General features: G+C 45.0%; 1 long non-coding RNA gene across 1 annotated transcript in view; it reads left to right on the top strand.

The window, feature by feature from the left end:
- Positions 1 to 1,314: 1,314 nt before the first annotated feature.
- Positions 1,315 to 16,450, top strand: part of LOC310674230 — a 29,844-nt gene continuing 14,708 nt past the window's right edge. Inside the window, exon 1 of the long non-coding RNA XR_014509455.1 lies at positions 1,315 to 1,394. This is a non-coding gene — a long non-coding RNA (uncharacterized lncRNA). The remainder of the gene's footprint in view (positions 1,395 to 16,450) is intronic.

Raw genomic sequence — 16,450 nt, 5'->3', positions numbered from 1 at the left:
AAATCAAGCTGCTGATATCCCTCAGTGCATCTCAAGCAGAATTTGAAATTCTAGGAGCGTTGAAGTGTTCCTATAGTTAAGGTGAGTAGCAAGAAGATTCTGTCCTTTTAAACAAAATTCTGTCTTTAAATTTGTTTAAAACTATATCTTTGGTAAAAGAAAATTTAAAGATGTGGATTGTTTTGATTTTTGACAGGGTCGAACAATAAATCTTAATACTTAACACATCTGCCTGTTGCCTTACGACTACTGTCAGAACCAAACACATTGTGTGTGTTCCCTCAAATACTGTCAAAATTCTGAAATCAATGTCAAAAACTGATACCCAACATTCTGAGAACATCCGGTGAATGCTCAATACCAGATTCCTAAAAAGGGAATCCTGAGGAGCAAACTCACTTCAGTTTGTGCCACTCGAAATTAAGGATGACTCCTCAGGAAGAGAATGAAGTTAATTGTAGACAATACAACGCATGCAATACGTGCTGCTCATCAAACGTTGTCACAATGTTTAAGAAACAGTGTGTAATTCCATATGGCTACACTGCTTGCTGACAATTTCTTGGCCAGGGAGCTCTAATGATGATTGGAGCAGCCTGCCTCAACCGTCAGGAACAAATAACATAGGAGCAGATGCCGCAGCATGTCTGATATGCTGAGAAAATGAGCAGGTGGGATGAAGGTCCGATTGGCTCAGCCTGAAGACCAAAACAAATGAAAAGCAACTCCAGATAGCTTGACGTGTGTAAAGGGCAAGAGGCTATATACTGTTGACATCTCCGCCAGAAGGTCTGACTAGACTGAGTGACGTTACACAGCCATAGTTGCCATATTGCTCAAATAAACACGTCCTCATTAAAATACTGCTGGTTGTTTTTGGGTTTTGTTTTTTTAGGGCAGAGGATGACTGATATGCACACCCAGGTCCACTGTTTAGTTTAGTACTGGAACAAGATAAACATTTGATGTAGTGTATGAGAGGCCTTATTTAGTGCTGAGCCAATAACACAACAGTTGCAGCTCTTTGGCTTGTCATAAGTGGCTATCCATTAAAATCCCATACGATACCCTACAAGGGTCACTGCCTCTTCCCTCTAAATAGAGGCCAAGGATGGGTCATTCTTGGGCAGTTTCCAGAGTCCAAGCACTCTGCCAGGGTCTACCAGCCTGATATCCCCCCCCCCCCCATCTTAAAAACAAACACGCACACACACAAAACAGCTGGGTGTGGGAGCAGGCGTTATATTCTGCCATGATCCCACCTAGCACTCTGGAACTCTCTGGGAGATTCAAACAGCAACTCCTAGTCTACCAGAACTGGTCAGAACAACACTGAAACCTGCTGCTGTTGCCCCTACTTCCACCATCAGTTGCACCCACTAGGCCTCATCAAAGTAGGAAAGGATCTACCATGTCTCTTCTGCAACCCAACTTGGGGCATCCAGTTGCCAACGGTGCCAAAGCTCACACTGAAAAGTTGTTCTTTGGTAACGTAAGAGAGGAGCTGGCTGTTGGCTTCCCTGTTGTAAGGAAAGAGGATCCACTGATTAGGTATAAATATTTGCTGAGATCAAATGGATCTGGACTACCAGTAGACTTGGGGACTGTAACTCAATGGTAGAACACCTGCTTTGAATGCAGAAGTGCCCAAGTTCATTCCCCTGCCATGTTTTGCTATCCATTTGCAGGCTTGCCATAAGCATCTGGTTGGCCACTTTAGGATTCTGGAGCAGATGGGCCTTTGACTCTTTTTATGTTCTTTGCTTCTCTAGGCAGGGCTGGGAACATCCCCTGCCCCCCAGCTGAGGAGACCAGCCATCAGTCCATGTCAACAATACTGAGCTGGATGGACCAATGTTCTGATTCAGTATAAGGGGGCTTCCGATATTCCTCTGAGCAATTGTGGGAGGGAAAGCTGCACTCTGCACTTCTTTTGCAGGGTTCAGGGCTGTAACGAAAGCGCATCGGCTAAAATATTTCAATGCTTTTGTGGGGTAGGGTTTACTTTCAGCTAGACCTGTGCCAAAGACTCTGCCCTGATTACTCACAAGTTCTTCCCCTGCAAAAGAGGCCTCAACATTTCTGCCTTTTTCTTGGGGCACTTTGAACTTTCTGAAATTGCACTTTGATGTCTGTGGGACAGCCTCCCCAGGTGTCTGCACTTCCTGGTCTGAAAAAGCCCCTGGGAGAAAGTTGCTTCATGACACCTTTCTGTCCGTTTAAGTGAAGCACAAGAAGCCACAAAGGCTGGCTTCCAAGTGCCTGAGATGAGTGCAGTCACAGATATTTTTCTTCTTTCCTTTTTGAAAAGAGAAGTCCTTTTCACATTTTTGATGATTTCTTAAGAAGTAAAAACACTTTAAAACAAACAACTGCCGAACACATGGTAGGCAGGACCCCCCTTCCCAAACTTACAGGAAGGACAAGCTGGGGAAGCCATTGTGTTTACAGGAAATGCAGGCAGTCAGAGTGCATATCTCTGGAGAGATACCCTCTCCTGGACTTTGATTGAATTGTGGGCACCTGGGAAGGCTGCACAGACCAGACAATGGTGAGATGATTTGTAGAATGAAATATGAAATACCCTTTCTCAATGACCTCAGAAGTAAGGTAAGTGCAACAAAACTCTGCACACAAGAATTTCAGTGATGTTTTCTCTCCCCTTTGATAACTTTTGGATGCGGTTTCTTTTCTTATAATTGGAGAATTGTCAGCAAAAAAAGAAAGGATAATTTCCAGCACTTTCAACAAATTTCTCAAGGATTTATGCCAGCTTTTGCCTACAGACATTGTATGCAGTTGACAGAACCCTGTGCTTGTTTGTAGGCCACAAAAGGTGATTTGGGAGGGGCCAGCTTCTTTCAAAGTATACTTTGCTCCACTAGAAAGGAAAACAAAGGCAAACCATACTTTTTAACTAGTAGCTTAAATTGTTATTATGGTTACATCCAAGCTGAAAGAAATCCAGTTATCCCTGTTGAGTTCTTTAAAAAAAGAGCAACATAATTATTATTGTCTTATTGCAACAAAACAGATAATTACGCCCTGCAATTCTGCCACTGGTAATTCTACATAATTTGTTCCAAATCTGCCTTTTGACATGTGTAAGAAAAGTGAAGAAGAGGGAGTTGTTTTCAGGGAACGTCCTGGGAACCACTATAAAGTAAATAAATGCTGGTGAATCCCCTGTTCCATACACTTTTGAAATACAGGAAGTAGGCAGTATGAAACCGTGTGTGTGTGTGTGTGTGTGTGTGTGTATTCAGCAGCCAAAAAAAAAAAAACAAAAAACAACCCTATAAAGTGCAGAGTTGAGGCTAGATCAATTTAAATGCCAAAAAAGAAAAAAGACTGCAAATGTTTTGCCTTCAGTGGTCACTGCAGCAATGGTAATTCTGGGCTGAAACATATGCCGTTCATTAATTGGACTTCACATGCATGCAAATTTCATAGGTGACTGGATAAAGGAAAGGCAGAAGATCTCAAGAAAGATTTCACTAAAGTTAACTTCTTCTAAAAAGGGACGTGGGTGGCGCTGTGGGTTAAACCACAGAGCCTAGGACTTGCCGCTCAGAAGGTTGGCGGTTCGAATCCCCGCAATGGGGTGAGCTCCCATTGCTCAGTCCCTGCTCCTGCCAACCTAGCAGTTCAAAAGCACGTCAAAGTGCAAGTAGATAAATAGGTATCGCTCCGGCGGGAAGGTAAACGGCGTTTCCATGCGCTGCTCTGGTTCGCCAGAAGTGGCTTAGTCATGCTGGCCATATGACCCGGAAGCTGTACGCTGGCTCCCTCAGCCAATAAAGCGAAATGAGCGCCACAACCCCAGAGTCGGCCACGACTGGACCTAATGGTCAGTGGTCCCGTTACCTTTACCTTTAACTTCTTCTAAGAGTCTTTTGCCACAATCTGTGCACACCGGCATTTAACACAGAGGCACATTCTTTTCTGCACCATGATGCTCACCCCAGCTCTGCTGAGCTGCCTGGAAGAGTCTTCCAGCAAACAACGCCGAGCGACTCTGCCTGGGCCACTTCATTGCTGGTTTGGGTTTTCATCAGTATGCAGATGATAAGCAGCTCAACCTCTCTTTCAAATCAGAACCAGTGAAGGCAGTGAAGGTCCTGTGTGAGTGTCTGGAAGTGGTAGGAGGATGGATGGTGGCTAACAGATTGAGGTTGAATCCTGACAGGATAGAAGTACTGTTTTTGGGGGACAGGAGGCGGGCACGTGTGGAGGACTCCCTGGTCCTGAATGGGGTAACTGTGCCCCTGAAGGACCAGGTGCGTAGCCTGGGAGTCATTTTGGACTCACAGCTGTCCATGGAGGCGCAGGTCAATTCTGTGTCCAGGGCAGCTGTTTACCAGCTCCATCTGATATGCAGGCTGAGGCCCTATCTGCTCACAGGCTGTCTCGCCAGAGTGGTGCATGCTCTAGTTATCTCTCGCTTGGATTACTGCAATGCGCTCTACGTGGGGCTACCTTTGGAAGTGACCTGGAAACTACAACTAATCCAGAATGTGGCAGCTAGACTGGTGACTGGGAGCAGCCGCCGAGACCACATAAAACCGGTCTTGAAAGATCTACATTGGTTCCCAGTACGTTTCCAAGCACAATTCAAAGTGTTGGGGCAGACCTTTAAAGCCCTAAATGGCCTCAGTGCAGTATACCTGAAGGAGCGTCTCCACCCCCATCATTTTGCCCAGACACTGAAGTCCAGTGCCGAGGTTCCCTCACTGCGAGAAGCCAAGTTACAGGGAACCAGGCAGAGGGCCTTCTCAATAGTGGCACCCGCCCTGTTGAACGCCCTCCCACCAGATGTCAAAGAGAACAACAACTATCAACTAACAGACTTTTAGAAGATATCTGAAAGCAGCCCTCTTTAAGGAAGCTTTTAATGTTTGACGGACCACTGTATTTTAATACTTTGTTGGAAGCCACCCAGAGTGGCTGGGGAAACAATAAATTATTATTATTATTATTATTATTATTATTATTATTATTATTATTATTATTACATGTACAATAGCTACATACGTACAACTACAGCTGGATCAAGGCCAGAGATTTCAATGGGAGGGTTGGTTGTGTGCCCAGCCTTTCCCAACTGAGCCGACGTTTACAGCCAGATCCTATGCATATTGACTTGGGAGTATATCCCTTTTTGAAAGAATTAACGAAATCCCAATAACTGCTAAGAATGTTACCGTCATAATCTGTGCCCCTTTTCATTTTTTATTCTCTTCAAGTCTCAAAAATATCCATTGTAGCTCATTTTAGCATGCTTCCCATATTTCCACATTTTTCATTCATTGTGCACCATTTTTATTTTCTTTTTGTCCATTTGACATGAGGAGGGAACCACCATAGTCAGATTTGGAGAATAGGGGATAGTGCCATTTAGTAGCTGATACTTCCAAGGGGCCTTTCATGTCTTTCTTGCTCTTTCTATTATAGATTACTGTATTTTTTCCTGTTTTCAGTATAGTTCTCTTGTGCAATACATTTATTCACAGTTAGTAAAATACTAAGCAGGCAGAGCCATCCAGCATGACCAAAGGCCAAGGATGAAGTTCACCTTTTAGTTATGGAGAACATTGTCAGGAATGTTCATTCTTGGAATTAGATTCAGTGTTCACTTTATGTGAATATAATTTTAGAAGCTCCATGACAGTTACTTAGCTGGGCAATATTTATGACGGAACCAGCAGTTCAAGTAATTCCAATCCCTTCTTCCCTCCCCCAAACACAACATTAGTAAACTCTTAAATACTCCCCAAAGATCTTCTTCTCTTTTCTTGGCAGGGACATGAAACTCTCATCAGTGTCAGCAAGGGTCGTGGTCATATATTAGGAGCTGAAGAACTCTAAATAAATTAATTGGATTCCTCACATCACTCACCCTCTTCAGTGAATGGGGGCTATTCAGATTCATGCATATTTTGATTTCAAAGCTAAGGCACCCAGTGTTGTTTCATGGAAGATGTAGGATGGATGGGCCACTAGCTTGGATGGTTTTGAAAGGCATTTCAACAAAGTCGTGGTGGATGAGCCTGTCGGTGGTTATTGTGCTGGGAAACACAAGTGGGCAGAAACTGTGATGTTTCTGGTTCCAGCAAACTATACCAAGGATGAGGAATACTTTTATGGAAGAAGCTGTATTCAGCGGTGCTTCAAATACCCCCTGCTAGAACTGAAAATCAAAGCCTAAGGGACTCTTTGCTCTCCTGCTTTTAAGACTCAAAGGGTTTTTCTAATGAAAGCATGTCAGCTGAGTGTTGCTCTGGCTCTCCCATGATTTTCCAACTTTCCCCCTCATCTGCCTTTGAGCTGCTACCTCCCTCAAACCCTTGTTGTTAAATCTAGACCTATAACTTCCGCTACCTGCTCTCACTCACTAAACCACCTCTCAGATATTTACTTGTCCTCCTAGCTCCTAACTGTTCCTGACTCAGCTTATTTTGCTACACTAACTCAACCTCCCCACAGACTCTATCCCCATTCACTCCCACTCCAACCAACCACCCAACTCCCAACGAACTCCCCCCTTTGCCCCTCCCAGAGCTGGTTTTATAGTCCCTCTGACTCCACCCCCCTGGGTCCTGATTGGGTAACCTGTTTAATTATCTCTCCTCCAGCACTCTCATATGTGAGGGGACGTGGGTGGCGCTGTGGGTAAAAGCCTCAGCGCCTAGGGCTTGCCGATCGAAAGGTCGGCGGTTCGAATCCCCGCGGCGGGGTGCGCTCCCGTTGTTCGGTCCCAGCGCCTGCCAACCTAGCAGTTCAAAAGCACCCTCAGGTGCAAGTAGATAAATAGGGACCGCTTACTAGCGGGAAGGTAAACGGCACTTCCCGCCAGAGCAGCGATGTCACGCTGGCCACGTGACCCGGAAGTGTCTCCGGACAGCGCTGGCCCCCAGCCTCTTAAGTGAGATGGGCGCACAACCCTAGAGTCTGTCAAGACTGGCCCGTACGGGCAGGGGCACCTTTACCTTTACCTTACTCTCATATGTACGTCACAGTCACCAGGGCATTCATGCTGCCTGCAGTGGGGGCCCCAGCACGAACAACCGTCTCTCCCATTTCTGCTAGCATTTGGGGGGCATGAGTGGCTGTGAGTTCCGGGGAGGGGGAAGCCAGGCAAGTCATCAAATCTGCTGAGCTCCCCTGGGTGTATAAAAGGTAAAGGTACACCTGCCCGTACGGGCCAGTCATGTCCGACTCTAAGGTTACGCGCTCATCTTGTTTAAGAGGCCGGGAGCCAGCGCTGTCCGAAGACACTTCCGGGTCATGTGGCCAGCGTGATGAAGCTGCTCTGGTGAGCCAGCACCAGCGCAGCACACGGAAACGCTGTTTACCTTCCTGCTATAAAGCGGTACCTATTTATCTACTTGCACTTAGGGGTGCTTTCGAACTGCTAGGTGGGCAGGAGCTGGGACCGAAAGACGGGAGCTCATCCCGCCGCGGGGATTGCAAATGCCCCAGTAGGCCAAGTGCAGATTCCAGGCCTGGTGTCCAGGGTATGGACAGAAGGCATGCTGAAGCTAAGCAGGCCCAGATCTAGTCAGTACCTTGATTGGGTGACCATCTTTGGACCACTTGTACAACACCTGGAGTCCGTAATTTATTTTTTTAAAAAGCAGGATATAAACCTAAGAGAATAAATAACTTAAACGCATATTAAATTAACATATACAATCGGTGCAGATTTTTGCACATTCCCTAAGGCAACTGATTCGTGAAGACAGGCTTGCAAAAACACAGGTACAAAGAAAGAGGGAGGGATATGTATGTCTGAGAGAGAAAGCGAGAGAGATTTAAAGATGATTTTGGATGTCATATTGGAACCGAAACCCTCCTTGAACTGGCTGTGGAGCTCTTTTAATCTCAGCTACTTGAGCGTTTTTCTGACCCGCTAGAGCAAATAGCTTCTAAGGTTACCCGAGGATCGGATTTTGTTTTGTTTCTTTTAAGTGGGAGAGCATTACAGGTCTTCTCCATGGTACAGTGATCATTGTTCTGCACAATCGAGGTTCACTGCTGTGAAAGCTAAGCTCCTGTTTCAAATCTACTGTGGTCTGAGAAAGCCACCACTTTAATAATGCCCTGGCTGTGATGCTAGCAAAACATTATCAATTTAGGCCTTAAATTTTGAAGTACCAGGAGGCTATATTGACAGAGGGGGGGGGGGAGTAGTCCTGTCTGTGATCTTATTTAAACAGTGAGCAACGGACTTGATGCCAAGGCCAGCTTCAGATTTCAGGGGTTATGATGCTGCCAGGGGGCACCCATTCGTCAGCTCACCCAATGCAACAACATCCTTTTCCTCTGTTGTTGCTGCCATTGGGGAGGCAGCAACACAAGTGCAGCTGGCTCCTCCAGCTTGACCAGCCATCGTGGAGATGAGTTTGGCTCTCATTCACAAGTAGCAGTGCCTGTTGGGATATTCCATTCCACCTTAAGGGACAGGCATGATTGTTGTGTGTCACATGTCTGTTTACACTCCAGCACAGCTCGCTGGGAACTTCCGTTTGTGTATAGCTTTTGCTTATGCTGCTTGCTTGAACACGAAGGAGAGAAGACATGTTTTCCTCTTGTCCCGATGTATGCTGAATAAACTGCTTGTAAATATGCTCAACACAGCCTCTCCCCACCACTTCTGTTGCGCAGCGCTATTTACTCTGCTGAGTTGTGTGCTCCAGTTTCTGAAGGTGTCTGAAGCTGGGGTCGCAGTTTCATGCTGATCCATGGACTGGAGATCGCCCGGCTCACCAGCCGGTGGGCTGGGGTCAGCTGGGGGCCTGCCAATTGCCCCCGATTCCTTGGCTGCATCCCAACAGTGCTGCCCGCCCACCACAATCTGAATATTATGTTTGACCTGGTTTATCATTAGTTCGACCTCGAGAGTGCCTGTCTCTCGAGTGTATATGAAAGTTTTTAATGTCTGATGATTCATTACGCTTTTATATTTCTTGAAGCTGCCCAGAGTGGCTGGGCAGAGTACAAATAAAAAAATCATCATCATCATCTGAGTGAGTTCAACATGGCCGGATAAACTTCATGCAAATATATGCAAATAATTTGTTGTATTCATGGAAATATATGCAAAATATTTATAAGTTACTTATATCCAGCTTGATAGCCTGAGAGCAGTTTTCAAAGCAGCTTACTCAAGATTTCCATAATATAATCATAGTCCATTGTAGTATCAGGAGTAGAAATAGTTTGGTCCACCTGGTAATGCCAGGAGCACTACCCAATTTAATTGTAATGCTTCAGGGACAGGGCGTCTTCTATCACCTCGGGGAAGAACCACAGTTTAGTGATTGAGCATCTGCCTTAGAAGCAAGAGGTCCCAGGTTCAAAGAGACCTGCCTGAAATCTTGGAGATTGGCTGCCAGTCAGTGTAGACAGTAGAGGAGACTTAGAGGAGATGTGACAGCCATTTTCAAATATTTCACATGGAGGATAGAGCAAGTTTGTTTTCTCCTGCTCTGGAGGGTAGGACTCAAACCAATGGCTTCAAGTTACAAGAAAGGTGATTCTGCCTAAACATCAGGAAGAACTTTCAGGTGGTAAGAGCTGTTCTCAGTGGAATGGTCTCCCTCGGGAAGTTGTGGACTCTCCTTCCATAGAGGTTTTTAAGCAGAGGTTACAGGGCTATCTGTCATGGATGTTTTAGTTGAGATTTCTGCATTATCCCTTGTGACTCCTTCCAACTCTACAGTTCTATGACTCGGTATAAGGCAGCATCCTACGTTACTCCCCACATTTGTGGAACTCCCAGCCAAGAAATATTAATACTTGATCCCATCTTTGTTAGTTTGATATGGCCCTTGAAGAGCTTTTCATTATCTCAGACCAGTCTTCCCCAAACTGGTTCTTTCCAGATGTTTCAGACCCCAACTCCCATCAGCCCCAATGGTAAAGAAGGATGTATGGCATTACTGGGATCTCAAAGGAGGAAATGACGTCTGGGGAATTTTTCCAAAAGGCAGCACTCTGTCCTGGATCTTAGGCAAAAAAAAAAAAAAAAAAAAAGCCCAACAAGTCTTTTCCCCCCGAAAAAGCTCAACATCTTCTTTTTTTCAGGGCAACCCTAAAGGATGGGAGTTGTAGTCCAAAACATCTGGATAGCACCAAGCTGCCATCAATTGAATCCTGGTGGGGATTTTTCACTTTTGTTTTTTTAGCCTTTGTTGTTTTAATCATGTCACTGCTGCTGTGAGGATCGTCACTTTATGAATTGCTGCTGTTTCAATGAATTGTTTGCAGAGACATCACCTTGCCAACAAAGGTCCATATAGTTAAAGCTATGGTTTTCCCAGTAGTGATATATGGAAGTGAGAACTGGACCATAAAGAAGGCTGATCACCGAAGAATTGATGCATTTGAATTATGGTGCTGGAGAAGACTCTTGAGAGTCCCATGGACTGGAAGGACCCATCCTGAAGCTGAGGCTCCCATACTTTAAACCTGATGAGAAGAGAAGACTCCCTGGAAAAGACCCTGATGTTGGGAAAGATTGAGGCCTCAAGGAGAAGGGGACGACTGAGGACGAAATGGTTGGACAGTGTTCTCAAAGCTACCAGTATGAGTTTGACCAAACTGCGGAAGGCAGTGGAAGACAGGAGTGCCTGGCGTGCTCTGGTCCAGGGGGTCACAAAGAGTCAGACACGACTAAATGACTAAACAACAACAACAACATCAGATTTTTCTTTTCTTGGCTTGTTATTTTAACATTGATGCTCTGCGGTTGTTATTTCTTCAATTTTTGTTTGTTGCTCTGGTTCTGCACCCTTTTATACATTGTATGATGTTTAAATCTGCAAACCATTGTGCATTCAGGTTGCTGCTGTTTCTAAGAAGGTGGAATAGAATTTATTTTGCAATAGTCTTAGTTGCTTCTATTGTTAGCCCTGAGAGTATGATATTGCAGAGAGTATCGTGTAAGTGTGTAAACAGATAAAGATCCTCACTCTTTTGCGTGAGGGATTCCAGTGCATAATGGAAATGGAGGGTTCTGCAATTAAAGTTTATTCAAGCGCTCTTTCACCCTGGTACAGCAAAGCCGATTATGTGTTTTTTAAAAATAAAAAATTACAGGCTTATTGCAGTTATAACAATGATGGGGCAATACACTGAAAAGCATGGGATGAATGAATGATTGGCAAGAAGATGCATGAACAGCCCGCAAGCAAACAGAGATGAATGTTTACTGCCATACAACCTCCACCAGACCACATAATAGTCTAACCTCCCTGCCGGTTTTCTGCAAGGGTGAAAGTTCAATAAACAGGTTGTCCGGAGGACTCTAAATAAATGAAAATGAAAGGCACAGGGGCAGACCAGCCTATTTCCTCCCCAGTTCAGCTGGCACTCTTGGTCCCTCTCTGCAAAGGTAACAGGAGAAGAGAGCCTTGGTGTTATTTCCATTTTAGCCCGCTAAATTGGGTTTCCCCTTTTTGAAATGCCCGCCTGCCCACAAAGCAACACAAATTCCACACAATGAGATAAGACACTGTGAAACCATTCAGCAAGTCGCTGGGGTCCGTGTGCCAATGGCAAAGTGTAGCTGAACAATGGCTTGCTAAACAGCAGCACAGTATTAATTGCTAATTATTTCACCAGCCTGTCTGAAATGCAACTCCCCTCCCCAGCCTCCTAAATCAATTTTTAATCCATTTAAACAGCCAAGGAATGCTCAATCACAAAACATGTAATTACAGGGGATTATATCACACCTCCAGCATTTTGGCAACGGGACTCGGTGGCAAAAGATAAAAAAAAGAAAAAGAAAGAAAGAAGGTAGCACCAGATTGTTTTATTCATGAATTTTTCTACTTAACAGCAAAATTGCTAGTTATCGCTACAATGCATTCTTTGTTCAGACTTTTGGCTCCCATTCTTCAGGTTTAGAAATAAGACTTTAAAGTAAATAGAGACATACAAAAAGGACCCCCGCCCATACCCTACTCATATCAGCACCATGATAGGGAAGCAAGTAAAGCTAATATTAATTCTAAAAAGGAATTGCAAACATTAGTAAAGTAAATTCCCCCAGGGTATGGCATGGTAGATAGCAATGCTACCTGTATTGCTATCATAGCATTTTTTTTCATGAATATGGTTTTTTAATGATGTGGTCTTTGCATAGAATTGAATGAGGTTTTTAAATATATTAAAGAATGAAACCAAGGGATGTAAGATTTATGGCTGATTTCTGCAACCTGTTACATTTTGGACTACAACTCCCATCATCCCCAGCCAGCAGTCTAAAACACCTGGAGGTGATAAGGTTGGAGAAGGCTGATTTAGGGAGTGGAGGTGTCCTGGGGTAATTGTGTTTGGTGTGGACCTCAACTTCCAAATTCATGGCCCCACTTGAAATAGTGGGGTGTTGGGGGAGTAGTAGTACCTTTGGAGGGGGACATGTTGTGCTCCATCTGGGGTAGTTTGTCCACCTTTGGTCCCCACCCTGCACTTGGCTCTCACCTGTGGCTCCTAGCTGTTGTCAGCATGCAACAGTGGCTACAGCCCAGGAAATGGCCTTGACTGGTCGACTAAACCAGGTGAGGTTAGGGACTAAGGGGCTTCCCCTGCATGCAAAGACAGACTCTAGTGGATTGAGCAGACAAGACCCATAGTGGTGTTGGGAATTCCATTCCTCCCGTGCAGCAGATGTGTGGGATTGTTACATGTCACATGTCTGTGCTTACATTCCAGCACTGATTGTTGGAGTCTTGTAAGCAGAAATTGAGATACAGTGGTACCTCGGGTTACAGACGCTTCAGGTTACAGATGCTTCAGGTTACAGACTCTGCTAACCCAGAAGTAGTACCTCGGGTTAAGAACTTTGTTTCAGAATGAGAACAGAAATTGTGTGGCGGCGGCGCTGCAGCAGCATGAGGAGGCCCCATTAACTAAAGTGGTACCTCAGGTTAAGAACAGCTTCAGGTTAAGAACGGACCCACAGAACGAATTAAGTTCTTAACCCGAGGCATCACTGTACGCTGTTCCGTTCTGTATAGCTATTGCTTTTGCAGTTCCTTTTCCAAGGAAGAAAGACAGAGAGAGAAGCCATGTTTTCTTTGTTCTGTTACATTTGATTTTGTGCACAATAATTTAGGCTTAGATGTTACACCTCAAGGTACAGCTTCCATTTGGACTCTGCTAGTCATGTGCTCATGTCCTTGGATATGAAAAAGAAGAGTTTGGATTTGATATCCCGCTTTATCACTACCCGAAGGAGTCTCAAAGAGGCTAACAGTCTCCTTTCCCTTCCTCCCCCACAACAAACACTCTGTGAGGTGAGTGGGGCTGGGAGACTTCAAAGAAGTGTGACTGGCCCAAGGTCACCCAGCAGCTGCATGTGGTGGAGTGGAGACGTGAACCCGGTTCACCAGATTACGAGTCTACCACCCTTAAGCACTACACCACACTGACTCTGAGTCACATCAGCGGGATGAGACACCGGAGTGATGCTGCATTAGGGTGGAAAGGCACCGGCCTCAGCATTATCACCCAACAAGTGGATCCAATGGTCAAGAGGGCACATGCTGTAGAGGGAAGTGAGGGGCAGATGGGGCTTGTCAACATAGGAAGGTAGCACATCTAGAAGAAGAAAAACTCCTAAACCTTCACTGCCTTGCTGGATATCTTCAGGAGAAGAAAAGGCTAAAGAGTAAACCCTACACAAATCTGTAGTCCCTAAGATGGCTGGATGGCACCTCTTACAGTTCCTTCTAGCAACTCCTGTAGCCAAGCTGGTGCCAAATGTCTTGCTCTGCTTTCCTTTGGACCACATCTTGTCCTTTGGACAAGACCCGAGAAGAATCATAGAATCATAGAATCATAGAGTTGGAAGAGACCACAAGGGCCATCGAGTCCAACCCCCTGCCAAGCAGGAAACACCATCAGAGCACTCCTGACATATGGTTGTCAAGCCTCTGCTTAAAGACCTCCAAAGAAGGAGACTCCACCACACTCCTTGGCAGCAAATTCCACTGTCGAACAGCTCTTACTGTCAGGAAGTTCTTCCTAATGTTTAGGTGGAATCTTCTTTCTTGTAGTTTGGATCCATTGCTCCGTGTCCACTTGTCTGGAGCAGCAGAAAACAAGCTTTCTCCCTCCTCGAAGGAGGTCTTGTCGTCTGGGAATCCCAGAACACACTGCCCAGGCTTGTGTCTTGGGGAGGTCACTTCAGTGCTGCTAATGCAGCAGTTTGGCTCCTCCCCAAGGCGTACCCCATTTTCTCTTGAGACAGACAGATGGCAACAATTTGCAAGCAGTGAATTTGGGGGTGACTTTTCAGCACAAAAAAGATGGGGGACTTTGTGTAAGAGGTTTGGACAGTGTTATTTTTCAGATCTTTTAGGTGGGAATCTTCTTGGCAGTTGCTGTCTAGTGGCCACCATTCTCCCCCCCCCCCCAAAAAAAAGAGTTGGGGTGCAGGGAGAGTTGGGGCAAGAAAGAGCTCTCCAGCTGTGTTGGACAGCCACTCCCCCAGCTGGTGACACCCCAAAATATACTCTTTAAAAAAAGGCTCACAGTTGCAGCCTACTCAAATGTTAACCTCCCTCAATCCCTTAGAAATGGTCTTCCTTTCCAAATTGCCTCCAGGTTTCCTTCCAACTCCCCCCCCCCCATTCAAACCTTCTCTGTTGCTGCACCCAGATTTTGAACTCCCTAGCATCTAGTCCATCAACCTGTTCTCACAATGGCCTGAAAGAGAATCACAAATTTGGAGGGCCCTGTGACACTCAGGTCCTCCTTCTCTGGTTCCTATAAGCATCCAGTTGGCCACTGTAAGAATAGGATGCTGGGAAACCCAGCAAGGCTCTATTTATGATCTTGTGCTTCATGGTTTCCTTGACTTGAAGAAGAGTAAAAACACAGACTTTCCCTTTTCTTTTGTGGCATTTGAAATGCTGATTTTAGGTCTGATTCAGAAAACACTGGAAAGATTCTTGATCATATATGCCATGTGGGAAAAGAAAAGGGGCCAAAGTGGTCAGTAATTGGCATAAGAGATAGGAATTATTAAACACACATATACTTGTTTTTAAAAACAATCGGTGCAGACAGATATCTTTGCAAGCCACAGAGTGGCTTCCAGATTTATAACAGATAATATTATGTAATATATAGCTTTCCAGGCTGCTACAGGAACACTAATCAAATAAACCATATAGGCTCCATTCCTATATCCACTTACTTTGGAGTAAGCCACATTGAACTCAGTGTGTCTTACTTCTTAGTAGACATGTGCAGGATTGTGTTGTAAAACATATTTTTTGCCAATGAACAGTATCTCTGTGTGTGTATTCCAGCAAGAAAAAAATGTTTTTCTTGGCTAATCGAGACTCTGCAGCTACTTATGTTTAGGGGAAATGATAATTTAATGCATTCATGGGAGTTGTAGCCTGGCCTTCTCCCTCATTCCGAGTTACAGGAAATGTTCTTACTGAATGGGATTCTGAATACCAAGGAATCAAACGGAAAGGCAGATACTGAAATGTTGTGATCTGATTTATACAACCACAACCATGCAAAAGAGAACTGCAACCCAAAAACTCGGTGCATGCAAGTGCTTGATCTAGTTATATACACCAATACAGACTAATCCATTGCCTTTAAATAAAACTCATCAACTTGGGGATTCTTTAGCTGCAATTCCTGCATTCTGCTCAGTGAACACAGGAATATAGGAACATGCCTTCTACGTAGTCAGACCATTGGACGATCTAGTTCAACTTTGCCTACACTGGCTGGCAGCAGCTCCCCAGGTTACAGGCAGGGAATCTTTTCCAACCCTACCTGGATTGAACCCAGGACTTTCTGCATGCAAACAGGTGCTGTACTACTGAGCCATGGCCCAATGGTGCTTCTTCTCATGTACGGTGGTTATAGGATTGTATCTCAGTCTTGGAAACTGGTCCAGTGAAAACTGCCATCACCTAGCCTAATAGCACAACTCCCAGGGCCACAGAAAGGCTCGTGAGTGCCAAGACCTGTCCTGGGCCCTCCAAGCTGAGGGACTAGAGAGTGATTGGTCATAGCTGTGAGTCTCCAGTTGGATTTCCCATAATGCCGTGGGTGGCACTGTGCTTGGCACTTCAAGGCATTGTGGGGAATAAATTGGCAGGTCTCAGTCCCCTTTGAAATGCTCTTGCTACCACCTGCGCCAGGTAAGCCCAAAGGAGAGAGCATCAACATCAGAGGAGGGCACTGGAAGAAACTTTTTAGTAAAATATTACTGTTAGGACTCAGCTACATTATTATTTTTAAAGTGTTTTAAATGTGTTATAACACTGTGACACCAGATGGAGCTGTAGAGTTCTGTCTTACGGCAATATGTTTACAATGCGTTTTCCTGAAACACGTTTGTTTGTTTTTTATGTGTCTAGATCTAGCCTAAGTCTTGCTGGTACAGTGGTACCTTGGGTTACAT

The sequence above is a fragment of the Podarcis tiliguerta genome (genome assembly GCF_965153285.1).
Source record: "Podarcis tiliguerta genome assembly, chromosome: 3".
In the NCBI taxonomy this organism is placed as follows: domain Eukaryota; kingdom Metazoa; phylum Chordata; class Lepidosauria; order Squamata; family Lacertidae; genus Podarcis; species Podarcis tiliguerta.
Note: the sequence above shows the minus strand (reverse complement) of the source record. Positions and strands in the feature narration are given on the sequence as shown.